We start from the raw sequence: 13818 nt of genomic DNA, 5'->3' as shown, positions 1-13818 counted from the left end.
TATACCTTGACCAAAGTTCTATTTTAGCTAGCGATGGATTGTGTTGGCTGTAGATCTGTTCTTCTTCAAAGTTTGCGACATAGAGATTGGCGAGGCTTGGGGTGAAGGTGGCTCCCATCGCCGTCCCCGATACTTGTTCGTAGTAGGTGTTGTCATAGATGAAGAAGCTCTTGCTCAAGGCAATTTCAGCCAGTTGCATTACCAGCGTCACTGGAGTTTGCATTCGTGGATCTCTCTCTCGTAGTATCTTGTCAATAACTCTTAATATGGCCATCTGGGGAATTTTTGTGTACAGTGATTCAATGTCTAATGTCACTATGAGGTTCTGGGTGGAATCAAAGGGACGGTCCTTGGTGAGTTCTTGGACTGCCGTTGTATCTTTGAGATAAGATCACATCTTGGTGACTTCTGGTTTCAGAAAAAAATCCACAAACTGCAACAGTGGTTCCAGGATAGAGCCTATCCCGGACACTATCGGTCTGCCAGGAGGGGGATTTCTCCCTTTGTGCACTTTGGGGAGTGCATAATAGGCTGGCTTCCTCTGGGTTTTAGGGTTAAGGAAGTCATATTCCTTGTTGCTGATTAGTTCATCGGCGCTGGCTTCTTCTAGGATAGGCACTTTCAGCTGTCTGATAGATTCGGTAGGGTCTGTGCCAAGTTGTCTGTAGCTCGAATGGTCATGCAGGAGATCCATGACCATTTGGTTGTACGCTGAAGTATCCATGATGACAATCGCTCCCCCTTTGTCAGCAGGCTTGATGGTGATGGCTGCATTATTGCCTGGAGATTGTAGTGCCTGTCTATTTTTCTTGGAGAAGTTCTTATACCCCGGAAGTGTCTCGGATCCTAGTTCCTCGAGTTTCTTCAGTAATGCTTTCTCGAACGTGATGGATTCAGGGGAGATGCCATTGGGTGGAGGGGTAAAAGGTGGATTTTCCTCTAAGGTTGGTGGCACTCTTTTCCCCTGATGTGGTGATCTGCCCAAAATATTGTTTCAGTCTGATTTTTCTTATAAGTTGAGCTATTTCTATCCAAGTCTGAAATGGGTCATGATCTGCCGAGGATACAAATGAGAGTCCTTTTTCAAGTAGGTTTTCTTCTTCTGGAGAGAGGGTGTATTGCGACAGGTTCATCACTAGGCTTTCAGTCACAGGTCTTTGCTCCCCTATTTGTGTTTGATTATGGGTTTTTATTCGACTAGTAGACCTATCTGGCCTTGGCCGCGGCCTTTGCTGCGGGTTACAAGTGGTGACTGATTCTGCCAGTGCACCTGCGGTTGCCAGTTGCCTCTACCTTTGTTCTTTGCTTTTCCTTGCCCTCTTGGAAAAAAAGGTTTTGCTGGAAAGTTGGTATTGGATGTGGCCATGTTATTCACAGAGTTGCTGGAGCCTGATGTGTTGGATCCGCTTCCAGAGCTAACACTTGAGAAGGTCCAATTGTTTGGTCTAGCTCGGTTATTGTGAATCCTCTTTCTGTTATGCTGATTAACTTGCTGGCCCGGTGCTGACGAGTTGTTGGCACTTAGATCTTCGTAATATGCATCTGTGATGTAAGGATAGATTATTTCTTGTGAATAAGCCGCCAGATCTTTCTTTCGTTTGGTGACTTTCTTGTTGAGATTAAAGTCTCTAAAGTCTTTCATTGCAGCATCCAGGTCTTCCAGACTTTTTTTGTATTGTGCAAGTATGTTGGAGGATTTCATGGTTTCTTGTTTTTCTTCTATCTCTTTCATTAATTTCTCTGATACGGATTTGGCTGTACTAATGATTAATATGAGCCAGTCTCTAGTACATTTATTGGATATGTAGCTCCAGTCCTTCCTGAACTCCAAGTGTTCAAGGAATAGTCTTGGCTCTATCCTTATTATGAGGCCCAGGGGGGCTGCGTGTGCTCGTAAGTACTCTGTCATGATTGCTCCATGAAGTTCTGTCCTAATGAGTTGTTTCTTGAGGACCTCTAACTCATTCCACGTGTGCATTAACGTTGGAGCATGCGGCCACACTCTTAGTCTGTTAGTTGCCACATGCCATGTACACTTTGTCGGTGCATGCCTCCCCGGGATGGATGGAGTTTCTCCCCTACCTTTGGGGTTCAGGCCCCTGCCTGACTCCAAGATGGCCACCGGAAATCCCATACAGAGCGGCCATCTTGGATCCACGACCACGTGACTCGTGGCGCCACAGTTACCATAAACAGAGTGGTCTTGCGAGCAACAGCAAAGAAACCTCTTGCGCGCGGCCCGCAAGACCATTACTGACATTCGCAGAAGGTAAGCGTGCTATACTGGCCCAGCGTGCGGCCAGTCACTCCCCCACACGTGGGGTTGAGAGACACGCACGCAGGCTCCTCGCATGAGCGAAGGGATGAAAGTACTGTAGCATACTTGCAGAGATCGGAGCTGAAACGCATTACGCATGCAGCTCAACAGTGTTAAAGGCTCAATTTGGTTTTAGCTATAGACAATTGTAATAGTGTTTTCCTTACTCAATGAAATTGAGCATTGAGCTCTCCAGCGCCTGTATAAGGGCCCCCAAACCTATCCAAATTAAAAATGGCAGGAGTCTAAAAAATCACTACGTTCCCCTCAAAAACATTCAAAAACAGTTTCTTGAACAACTTGATCAATATATGGAGTCTTCCAGAGGTCTGGAAGGCAATGTACCAGTAAATAGAATCAAAGAACTGAACTGGGGATGTTCATCATCAGATCTGGTGAATCCCCTTGTAGTAAAAGCTACCTGTCTTACAAACGCACATAATGAAAACATTGAAGAAACAAAATCAAGGAATCAAGAGATGTTCTTTCATCTCCTAGCATGATTTGGAGTAATCAATACAAGGACGAGTCTTAATGACAAAAAAGACCATTCCTCCAAATCATGTTGGTAAGGTATAATCCGGTGGTGACATAGGTGCCTCAGCAGACAGAGCTAGCCCTGAAGATGGACTTGAAATCCCTCAATGCATTGCCTTCTGACTCTGCTACTTCAGATGTAAACAATGTCACCAAGAAGATGCAAGAACATTTCTTTATTCCTTGATTTTGTTTCTTCAATGTTTTCATTATGTCGGTTGTGATGCAGTCGTTTTTATAACAAGGGGAGTCGCCAGTTCTGATGATGGATATGATTAGTTCAATTATATGGTAATTGCTTAGTATCTGATTTCTTAATTTCTTTTTCATTTGTTTTTTGCGTTGTTTCATCTATTCAGTGGCCTCATTCTTCACAAAGTAATTTTATTTTTCAAATATTGTGCCATTCCCAAGTAGGGTGCCCTCGATACAATTCATAATTAAAACATTTTAAAATTGGTCCCTGATCTTCAACCAGTCCCGCCATCACCGCCATTGACCTGTTAGAGGGAAAATAGTGTGACATTGAAAAGGGGATCTGTGCTATCGGAGACCAAGATGGGCTTAACTAGAAACAAGTAAACAAGTAAAAAATCACGACGTGGACTTAGAAGCAGAAGGGGCACTTTCACCTTTTTCCGCCTTATTGCCGTAAAAGGATTTTGGAAGAGTAAATACGCAGGAAGTAGAGTGTAATAAAGTGAGATGGCAGGGGATTGGGTTCGTCAGTATCAGTCTCTTCGGTCAGTTCCCTGGCTGTGGCTGGGAAAGGAAATGGATGCGTTTTTCACTCAAAAAGAAACGTGTCCACATTGTGGTGTAACAGCCTCAAGATGGTGCTTGGCATTGGCCTTTAGGTCACTAATGAGACAGAAGGCAAAATCCAGATGTGAAATCACCCCCCCCCAAACACCCTCTTAGTTTTGCCAGCACACCTGTGCCAATAGGTCTATCATTTGAACGAGTACTTTAGGAATAGTTTTAACATAACACTGCTGAAAAGCCAGTACATGTAGAACAAATGGACAGGAAAGAAACTGAATTTCAGACTTCACGTCCCTAGTTCACTTTTATTCTTTCACTTTATATAGAAAGTGTGGGATTCCCTGGGAGAGAGTGGGGTTCCTGGTGATCAAAGTTTAGGCAGTACACCCACTGGCAGAATAGTTTAAAACTCCAATGAGCTTATTAGCCCACTGTGACAAATACTTGCCAGACTCTTCTTTAAAATCATTGGACCCCAGAATTTTTAACAATTTGCAAATACAAACCTTGGGTCGGAGAGCAGGATTACATAAACTGGTTGGAAAGAAATGTGGAGTACCTTTGGACAGAAAACAGCCATCCTACCTCAGAGGTAGGCCCCAATAAGACCCCAGTTTTTCATGTAGGTGGACCCTGTACACTGTGATGAGAGAAGATAGTACAGTGACTGTAGAGGCGTTGCTTTGAAATGATGGCTGAGAAGATTGTACATTAATTAAATATATATTTAAATGGCTCCATTCCATTTCTATTCAGCAGTATCATGCTGGCAGGAACTTTGAAAGTAGAAAACTGACAATGTCACTGTAACAGCTCTCTGATGTCACAAGGTTTAGCGGACATGTACACATTAGAGTCTACACATGAGAGACCTCAATTATAGTATAGGGAAATCAGCATCAATGAGGCAGGATACATCATGCTGGCAGCCTTCGATTTTGGTTCAAACTTGGCTGGTTAAATTCAGCAGAATTGTAAGTGGTAGATCCACTTCTAGTGTTACTGTTTTTCCCCCTTCAGTCAGGGGGCACATGGTATCACCCACACGGTTACGATGTTGTGATGACATATGATACATTCCCCATTGTGACAAGTCCCTGGTATAAAAGACTGGTCACCAGGAAGTTGCTGCATTGGAGACCTGGACCTTGGTCAATGAAGATGGCTACTGGATAAAGCAGAGTAGGTGACCAGGACCAATGAACTGGAAAAGGCAAGTGGAGGGGTCATTGGAAGATGGCAAGCATAAACACCAAATGGATTCAACTGAACTGAATACCAACCTGAAACTCGCATTGACCCACTACCCTGAAATCCTGCTCCCATTGAAGCCCCTTGATCCCCTAACCTAAACCTAAGTGCACTTTCTGATCCAACATTCAATCTTCAATTCTCACATTTCAATCGTTTTTGACTCTTTCATTTTGAATGTTGACTTTTTCCTTCCCAGCCAATGCTCCAGTCCTATCCCAAAACTACCCAAATAATGTCCTGTTCCTTTAACACCGACTCTCCTGCTCAGCCCCATCCGTCTTCCCACTCATGGCTTTCTCTGCCCTCACTTTCAACCCGTCATCACCTTCACCCTCTCCCCATGCCCTCTTCCACTCTCCCCAGTCTCCTCCTTTTAAACTCTTCACCCTGCTGTCCTCCCACTCTGCCCTTTCAACTTCCCATGTCCCCATGGAATTCAACCCACTCATGCTCTTGTCTCCCCCAACCCCTGTCCAATCCTCCCCTCTTGACCCCCTATTTCCAGTTTACCTCTCCCATCTCCCCTCTCCCCTTCATTGTTGACTTGCACTCCTTCCCTCTCCCATTTGCAGTGTCCCTGCTCTGCTCAACCATCTTAGCCCAACCCCTCGTCCCTGCAACCAGTACAATCCCTCTCTGCCCCTTCTGCACCTGCTCTCCACTCCACTTTCTCCCTTAACATATACCACTTTCTAATCTAGGCTCCTCCCTCTCTCTCTGCAGCTTCCTACCCCTCTTACCCACTATCCCCACACTTCATCCTAGTCTCCTTCTCACCTCTCCTCTCTCTGCACGTCCCATCTTGCCCCTCACCCTCACCCCATGCGTCCTCCTCTTTACCACCCCACTCTCTGTCCCCTCCCATTCACACCCATAGTTCTTAACCGTACCCTTAAATTGTTCCTCCTAGTTGCGTTGCATACCAACTCCTTCCCTCTCTCCTTTCTCCCCAGCCTCCTCCCCTTTTGCCTTCCTCTACTCCCCTGTGCCCTCTTGTAACTCTTCACGCTCTTATCCCCCTTCTTACCTCTTGTCTACCCCATGTCTTCTCTCCCTTCTCCCTCTTCCCATTACCACACTCTCTCCCTGTTGGCTTCTCCTTCAATCCTCCCTCTCCTCCATCTCTGTACCCCCCACTTCCCCTTCATCTCTCTTAGATGCCACTCATATCTTCCCCTTCCCCTCACAATGCCCCACTCACCCTTCTACTCTACCTCCCCAACCCTCATCCCTCTCATCCCTCTTACCCCTTCTCTGGCCCCCAAACCATTCCCCTTCTGTTCTCTTCCTAATCACTTCCCAAGTACCTCTCTACCATCTCCTCTCTCACTTCTCCCCAACCCCTTTCCCCAATTCCTCTCACACTGTCCTCCTTGAAACTACACATTCCTCATCTGTTATCCCTTTCACCTCCTTCTAATCTGTCCCCTGCATCCCCCTAATCCAAATCCCTCCCTTACTCTCCTTGTTCTGCACTCAATATTCCCCTACCATACCCATACCTGCCTCTGCTCATCTCACTCTGCCCACCCAATCTGGCTCCCCCTCAACTCATCCCATTTCCTCTTTGATCCCTCTACCCTGCACCCTCTTCCATCCCCCCTCTCACCTGCGTTCCTCCTCCTCTCTGCATCGCCTCTTGCCGTGTCCCCCTTACCTCTTTCTCATCTCTCTCGCCTCACTTCTCCCACGGTCCGTCCACTGCCCTTTCACTCCCCAGCACACTGTCCTCTACTGCTTTCTGCCTGCCCAGCTACCCCTCACCCCTCTTACCCCACATCTTTTTCCATCTTCCATCTTACATTTGCCCTCTCTCCCTTGCCTAACTCTCCCTAGTCTTCGTTTCATCACACCTTCTCTCACCCACGCGAATATTGCTGTTCCATTTCTCATACCCCTAACCACACCGTATAACATCACCCCTCACCTGTGCCTCTCTCCATGCCACCATCCTTGCTCCCCTATCTCTAAGCTCCCCTTCTTATTCCTAAGGCATATGCTCTATACAGGACCCCCTGCCCCCCTGCTCCCAGTCCCTGCCACCTCATACCCATCCCATCTCCCTCTCTAGTCTTAACTCCTGACTATCTTCATCTCTTTTCGCTTTACCTGGCTTCTCCTGCTTCTAACCTCACATCGCCCTTTTTGACTGCTTTTGCCTTTGCCTCCTGCTCACCCTCACTCCCATTGCCCTCTCTCCTCCCTCTTCTCTACCTCCTCATTATGCCTCCCGCGCCCAATCGCAGTTCCACCTTACTTCTCCCCTCTTCTTTTCTATCATTTCTTACTGCCTATCCCCCAGCGAGCACACATCCCCTTCTCATCCTCAACTCCCCTCCACTTCTCTAGGCTTCTCCTTTAGACCCCTTACTTGCTGTTTCCCTCTTCCATTTCCTTTCTACCTTCTCTTTTAACTTTGTCATACACAGCGTTCCCCCTCTCCTTACCACTGTCCCTACCCACTTGCAACCCTCTTACCCAACCAATATCCATTGGAGCCCAGCCCCCCTCTCTGCCCTATCTGTCTCTGCTTCCCTCCCTACCTTCACCTGTATCCCAATCCTACTTCCTGATCTACACTCCTTTCTCCCTACAGGCCCCATTCCCTTTCCACTGACTCCTCCTTACACCCCTGTCTCCATTGCCATCTCTCCTTGCCTCTCTGCCCCATCACAACCCCCAAGCTATGGTTCCTGCTCACCCTTCCTACTCCAGTCTGCCCGTTCTCATGTTCACCCTTTCCCCTTCCCCTCAACCCCTTTATTGCTACCACAATCCCCCAAACCTCATGTACATACCTCTGTCATCCATCCCCCAGCCTCCAGTCCCTCTTCTCATTCTCTCCGTTCTTCCCTTCCTCCTTTCTGACCTATGCACCTCTTACCCCTCCTCTTTCCATTTCTTCAGCTACCTCTCACTGTCTCTCCCTCTTTTCATTGCCTCCCCTGTCGGCTCCTCCCCTCAATGAGCCCTCTAGCCTACGCCATCCCTTCCCAGTTCCCCTTCCCTCTCAGCCTTGCCACTCATATCTTCCCCTTACCCCCCTCAATGTCAAACTAATCATTATTCCCTCCCTGTCCACCCCTCATCCCTCAAAGCTCTTACTCTGGCCACACATATTTTCTCCTGCTCTCCTCCTACCCACACCCCCCTCTCTACCCTTGCCTCTCCCACTTTCCCCTCATACCTTTCCTCACTCCCACTCACACTCACACTCATCCCCTACCCACTCTAGCTTCCACTTCTGATATCCTCTTCATCTCCTTCCATCCAATCTGCATTTGTCTCTTGCCTCCCCATTCTCTGCTCAATACTCTTGTATCACACCCATGCTTGCCCCCCTCTCTCTTTTTATCTCTCTGCACCCAATCTTTCTCCTTAAAACGTCCCAACTCCCCTTTGGGACCTCTTTCATGTTCCCTCTCCCACCTTGTTCCTCTCTCACACCCTCCTCCCTCTCCCTCCTTCTTCTCCTGTTGCCACATCTCCCTCTGACCACTTCAACCCATTTATTTCCCCTGTTGTAGCCCTACGCCTTCACACACCTGCATCTTGTCCTCATCTACTTTATACCATCCCAGATACCCCATCCTTCCTACCCAACACCCCTTCCCAATTCACATCTCACCCTTGCAATATCTCCCTCTATTAACTCTCCTTACATATTTACCCTTACCCCACTATGCCCCCTCCTTTCTTCCATACTTGTTCCCCTATCTTACCCCTCCTTCTTCCCCCTTATTCTCATCATCTACCCAAGCCCCCTGCCCTCCTCTCCCCCCACTCCTTTCCACATTATCAATAGCGGTCAAGTGGCACAGCAAGTGGAGCGCTCACTTTGACATCCGTACAGAGCCTGCTCACGCAGGTTCGAATCCCAGCAAGGCCAAACTCAGCCTTTCATCCTTCCGAGCTTGATAAATGAGCACCACACACCATGGGTAATAATAAGCAGCGCTCAGATACCTCAGGGTTCGTAGTGCTATATAAATGCCAAATTATTATTATTTATTATCTACATTCCAGGCCCCTCTCTTTCACCCCACTCCTCTATCCTCATCACTCCTTGCCCCTCGCCTGTTTCTCTCCTCTCCATTTGCCTTTGCCACCTGCTCCCATTCTCTTCTCTCTTCCCCCTCCCCTACATCTTTATTCTGCCTCCCATGTCCTATTATCCCCCCTTTGTCTCCTCCCCCTTCTCACCTCATTACTCCCCTGATTCTGCCCCTCCCATTTCCCTTTCCTTATCCCATTATCCTTCTTTCCCGTTCTCTATCTCCCTCTAAGCTCCATTCACCTACCACCATTCCCCTATAATCCTTCCTTCTTGCACTGACCTCCAAGCTCTTCCATGTTCATGTCTCTCCTCCCTTCCCCTTTCCCCCCTTTACAGGTCTTGACCAGGGCAATCCTGTCAATTGCTGCAGTTAGACAGAGTAACAAGTAACTAATGAATCAGGTGCACAAAATGTGTATAGGGCTTAATATAGGGGGGCCACTCTGCCTGGGGTTTATTTCTGTGCACAGCGTTGAACTATTGTAGCTGTGTCCGGACAAACATGGGGTGTGAATTTGGGAATTGGCAAGTTAAAAAATATAAAAAGTGGCCTCTATGATTAAGCTGCAATCTTAGGTTGTTCCACTGCAATATTAGTGGTGCACATTCAGTCCAAGCTATGGTCACCTTGTAAAGACTGGAGGGGGGTGTCTGTACTCATGCTCTCTATATGGCAGAGGAGAGGCACAGCGGACCCCAGCCAAGATTCTCTATTATTGGTATTGTGGTCGAGCAATCAAGGCCTAGCTCTCAGGAGGTGATGCGGGCTGGTTCTTAAGTACAGTGTAGTCCCCAAGCACCCACAAAGGAATGTCTACACACTATTAGTGAAAACACAGTCTTTATATAATTAAGGTTCAACGTTATATACACAATCACAATAACTCACTTTGTACTCAATTAATCTACAATGGCAAATATATACGCAGTTCTACGTGGCACCACAATTACTATCCGATTTCATTAAAGTGCATCAACTGGACTTAGTTTAAATATCACACAAAACAAGTAATAAAGAGAACCAACAATAGACATAGGATGAAAGCAGTTGGTTAGTACAACAGGCAGAATACTGAGTTCTGTATGAGGATCCCCCCACATGGGCAACCTGTAAATAAAGATATAATACAAGCCCAGTCCATATATTGCTTCTATGAGTCTTATTTCCTTCTAAGTAGTTCTACAACCCCAATGTAACTGGTATTGCAGAGTTCGATGTCGGGTCATCGACGGATCCTTCTTGAGCATCCCCCTTTAAGGAAGGAGCCACGGCTCGTCAAGATCCCATGACGAAAAGGGTGAACAACGGCGGTGAAGCAGCAGCTTTGGTCTTGGCGGTGCTCGTCGACAATCGGTCGTGGACCTCCTGCGAAGATGAGGCATGCGGGGCACCTCGGCGTCGATAGTTCGGGACCGCAAAGAGTCTATGAAGAACTTTCGCCCAGCAAAGTTGTCGGGTCGTCGGCTTCTCTGCTGTCTTCAGGTGGCGGGAAACCCACCGGCGGTTTATCCTCGGTGCGTCAGCAGCCTCGAATTCTCCGGAGGGACGAAGCGGTCAGCAGGGCGGGTGAGAGATTCCTTGTATTCAAAGTGTCTTAATCAGGTGGAGCGTTGTGGCTACGGTCATCGGCAGCACAGTGTCAAGCAGTTCCTGGTTCTGGGCAACACTGCATCGATGGGGCTCCAGCAGTTATAGCAAACCTGGGAATTGTGGTCGATGACAGTGGACACAATGTCCGTTTTTTCTCTTCATTCTCCTCGGCGGTGCCCGTCTCCGGTCTCAGCCTTTCGAGGGTTTGACTTCCAGGGAGCTTCCGCGAAGATTAGCGGTGCACGATGGTCCCTCATAGCTTGTGGAGAGGTCTCCTAACTAGGGCCTCTCTCAGATCAGTCTCGACATCATGCAGCTTTCAGATTTTGCTGAAGGTAACAGCAGTCAACCTTCTTCGGGCTCGGCTTCGAGATAAGCATCAGTTTCGACTTCAGCTTCTGAATGATTTCAAGCAGTGAGAGGCCCCCAGATATATTAGTTGATCTCCCATTCACTCTGCTGGGTCATACTCAGGCAACCAATCACTCAGGAGGGCATTCAGCAGTCAGGCAGCCAACCAGGCATACAGTGCATTCAGGCCATTCTCCTCTCTCTCAGACACTCACACCAAGGAATGTGTATTGGGACAAGTACCCAGCCATTCAGCACTACACACTGCATTCAAACCAGTTTCGGGCAGGGCTGTCTCAGTCATTGTGTTTCATACCATAAACCAGACATCCACAACAAGAAGTGCATATTGGTCACACACTCCATTCACTCAGGACCCACCCCAAGGGTGTACCCACAACATACATTCACTGGGAAGGCTCCAGCGAGTCTGGCCTGGACTTCCACAATACCATATATGGAACTTCCACCCAACAGCCAGTCAGGGGGAAGGGACAGAGTCAGGGCTTCCCAGTACTTTGGGAAAAACAAGGTAACAGGCAATAGAAAGCAAGAGGCAACAGGGGCCATCTTGTCTCATATCAGGAATCAACTGATTCCAATGGCAGGGCCTGGGTATCCCAAAATGGAGGATACTCAGAGCATCTGTCAAATTCAGCATGGAGCTGCCACCAGCCCATACCCTGCTCTGTGGGCCACACACAGGTGCCCAAAAACATACACTAGGGGCACAGGGTTGTACCCCCACCCATGGGTGCCATAAGGGTACCCCAAGGGTCTGTACACCAAACCAAAAAGAGGAAGAGCTCCACTGCCAGGAGTCCCACATGGACTCTTGTGCAGAAAACACAGAACATACACAAGAAAGGACTACAGAACAAGGACAGGGGGCTCTGTCCCTCCAATGCATTTACAGCATCACAGTCACCCCCCCAGACTGAGGTTAGGGCGTCTAATCCCCCACAAGATTGACACCCACATCCAGACGGTCAACATACCTTCTGGGAAGGCCATCTGCATTATCGTGACTCTTCCCTGATCTATGCTCAATGGTGAAGTCTAGCCCTGGCAGGCTAATGGACCACCTGAGCAGTTTGGGGTTTTCACCCTTCATTTGCATAAACCACGCCAGGGGCTCATGGTCTGTTTGTACCTTGAAGGTAGACCCTGTAAGATAGGGCCTACAACGCCTAAGGCTCCAAACTATACTGAAAAAATCCTTTTCAACAGTAGCCGACCTAAGTTCTCAGCCCTTGAGTTGTCTACTGATGACTATGATCAGATGTCCCCTCCCTTTGTCATCTAACTGGGACAAGACTGCTCCAATTCCAGTGTCACAGACATCAGTTTGAACGATAAAGGGTTTGCTGTACTCAGGTGCACACAACACAGGTGCCCTGCACAGACATTCCTTCAAGCCAGTAAAGGCCCACTGACAGTCTTCAGTCCAATTGACCTTCCTTGGTTGCTTGGGTGAAGTCAGAGCTGTAAGAGGTGCAGCTATGGTTCCATAGTCTGCCATGAAGTTGTGATAATACCCAGTGAGGCCCAAAAAGGCTCTCACCTGGGTTTGAGTAGTGGTAGTCTCCCAGTCACGTACATCCTGTACTTGACTGGGGAGAGGTTGGATTTGACCCCCTCCTACCTCATGACCAAGATAAGTGACTTTCCCCTGAGCTATCTGTCACTTGGTGGCCTTGATAGTGAGGTTAGCTCCTTTCAAGGCCTGCAACACCTTATCCAGATGTGTCAAATGCTCTTCCCAGGTGGAACTTTAGATGGCAATGGCCTCTAAGTAGGCCATAAAAAAGGCCTCCAGCCCACTGAGCGCATGATTGACCAATCTCTGGAAGGAGGCAGGTGCATTTTTCAAACCAAAAGGCATGACTCTAAACTGGTAGATCCCCTCAGGTGTTGAGAATGCAGTCTTTTCCTTGGCATGGTCCATCAGAGCTATTTGGCAATAGCCTGAGGTGTAAGGTCAAAGGTGCTCACAAATTTGGCAGCACCTATGGTGTCCACAAAATCATCAGCCCTGGGCAATGGGTGTGTGTCCGTTTTTGTGACGGCTTTGACCCCTCTGTAGTCCACACAGAACCCCCAATCCTTGTTACCTGCCTGGGAACTTGCATTGGGGACAAGGACCACTGGACTGGACCAGGGACTGGTTGAGGGTTCAATAACACACAGATCCAACATCTTGGCAACCTCAGCCTGGATGTGGTTCTTAACTTTATCTGACATACGCTAGCACCTACTTTTGACAAGCACACTGTCACCAGTGTCAATTTCGTGCCTACACCACGGTGTAAGGCCTGGTTTCAGTGAGAACAGGGAGGCATACTGCCAGAGCAAAGCCCTGCAGGCCCTCTGCTGCTCTGTCATCAGATCTGGAGAGAGATGCACTCCCTCCACTGAGACATCCTGAGGGTTGCTATGCAGCAAATCAGGAAGGGACTCACTCTCATTCTCTTCTTGCTCTGAAGCCAGCAAAAGACATTAGCCCTCGGCTTGCCTGTGGAAAGGCTTGAGCCGGTTAACATGGAATACCTGAGGGGCTACCCCAGGCACTCCCATGTCAACCAGATAATTGACTTCGCCCATCTTGGAGCTGATCCTGAAGGGTCCAGTCCACTTATCGGCCAAATCTTGAGGCTTGGTAGGCTCCATCACAAGGATTTCCTGTCCTGGAGTCCAGTCCACTTGCAAGGCTTTAAGGTCATGCCAGTATTCATTAAATTCCTGGCTGGCCTTAAGATTCACTGTCGCCTGACCCATCATCTGTGTCATCCTCCATCTGAGGCCTAACACATAGTCCCCCACTTGCTTTGCAGGACTTGATGGGTGGCTTCCAAACCTTCTCTGATCAAGACAAGGGGCCCCCTCACAGGATGTCCAAAGAGTAACTCAACGGGCTGAAACCAACACCCTCTTGAGGTACCTCTC

The sequence above is a fragment of the Ambystoma mexicanum genome, chromosome 2q (genome assembly GCF_040938575.1).
Source record: "Ambystoma mexicanum isolate Mex_15411 chromosome 2q, UKY_AmexF1_1, whole genome shotgun sequence".
NCBI lineage: Eukaryota > Metazoa > Chordata > Amphibia > Caudata > Ambystomatidae > Ambystoma > Ambystoma mexicanum.
Note: the sequence above shows the minus strand (reverse complement) of the source record.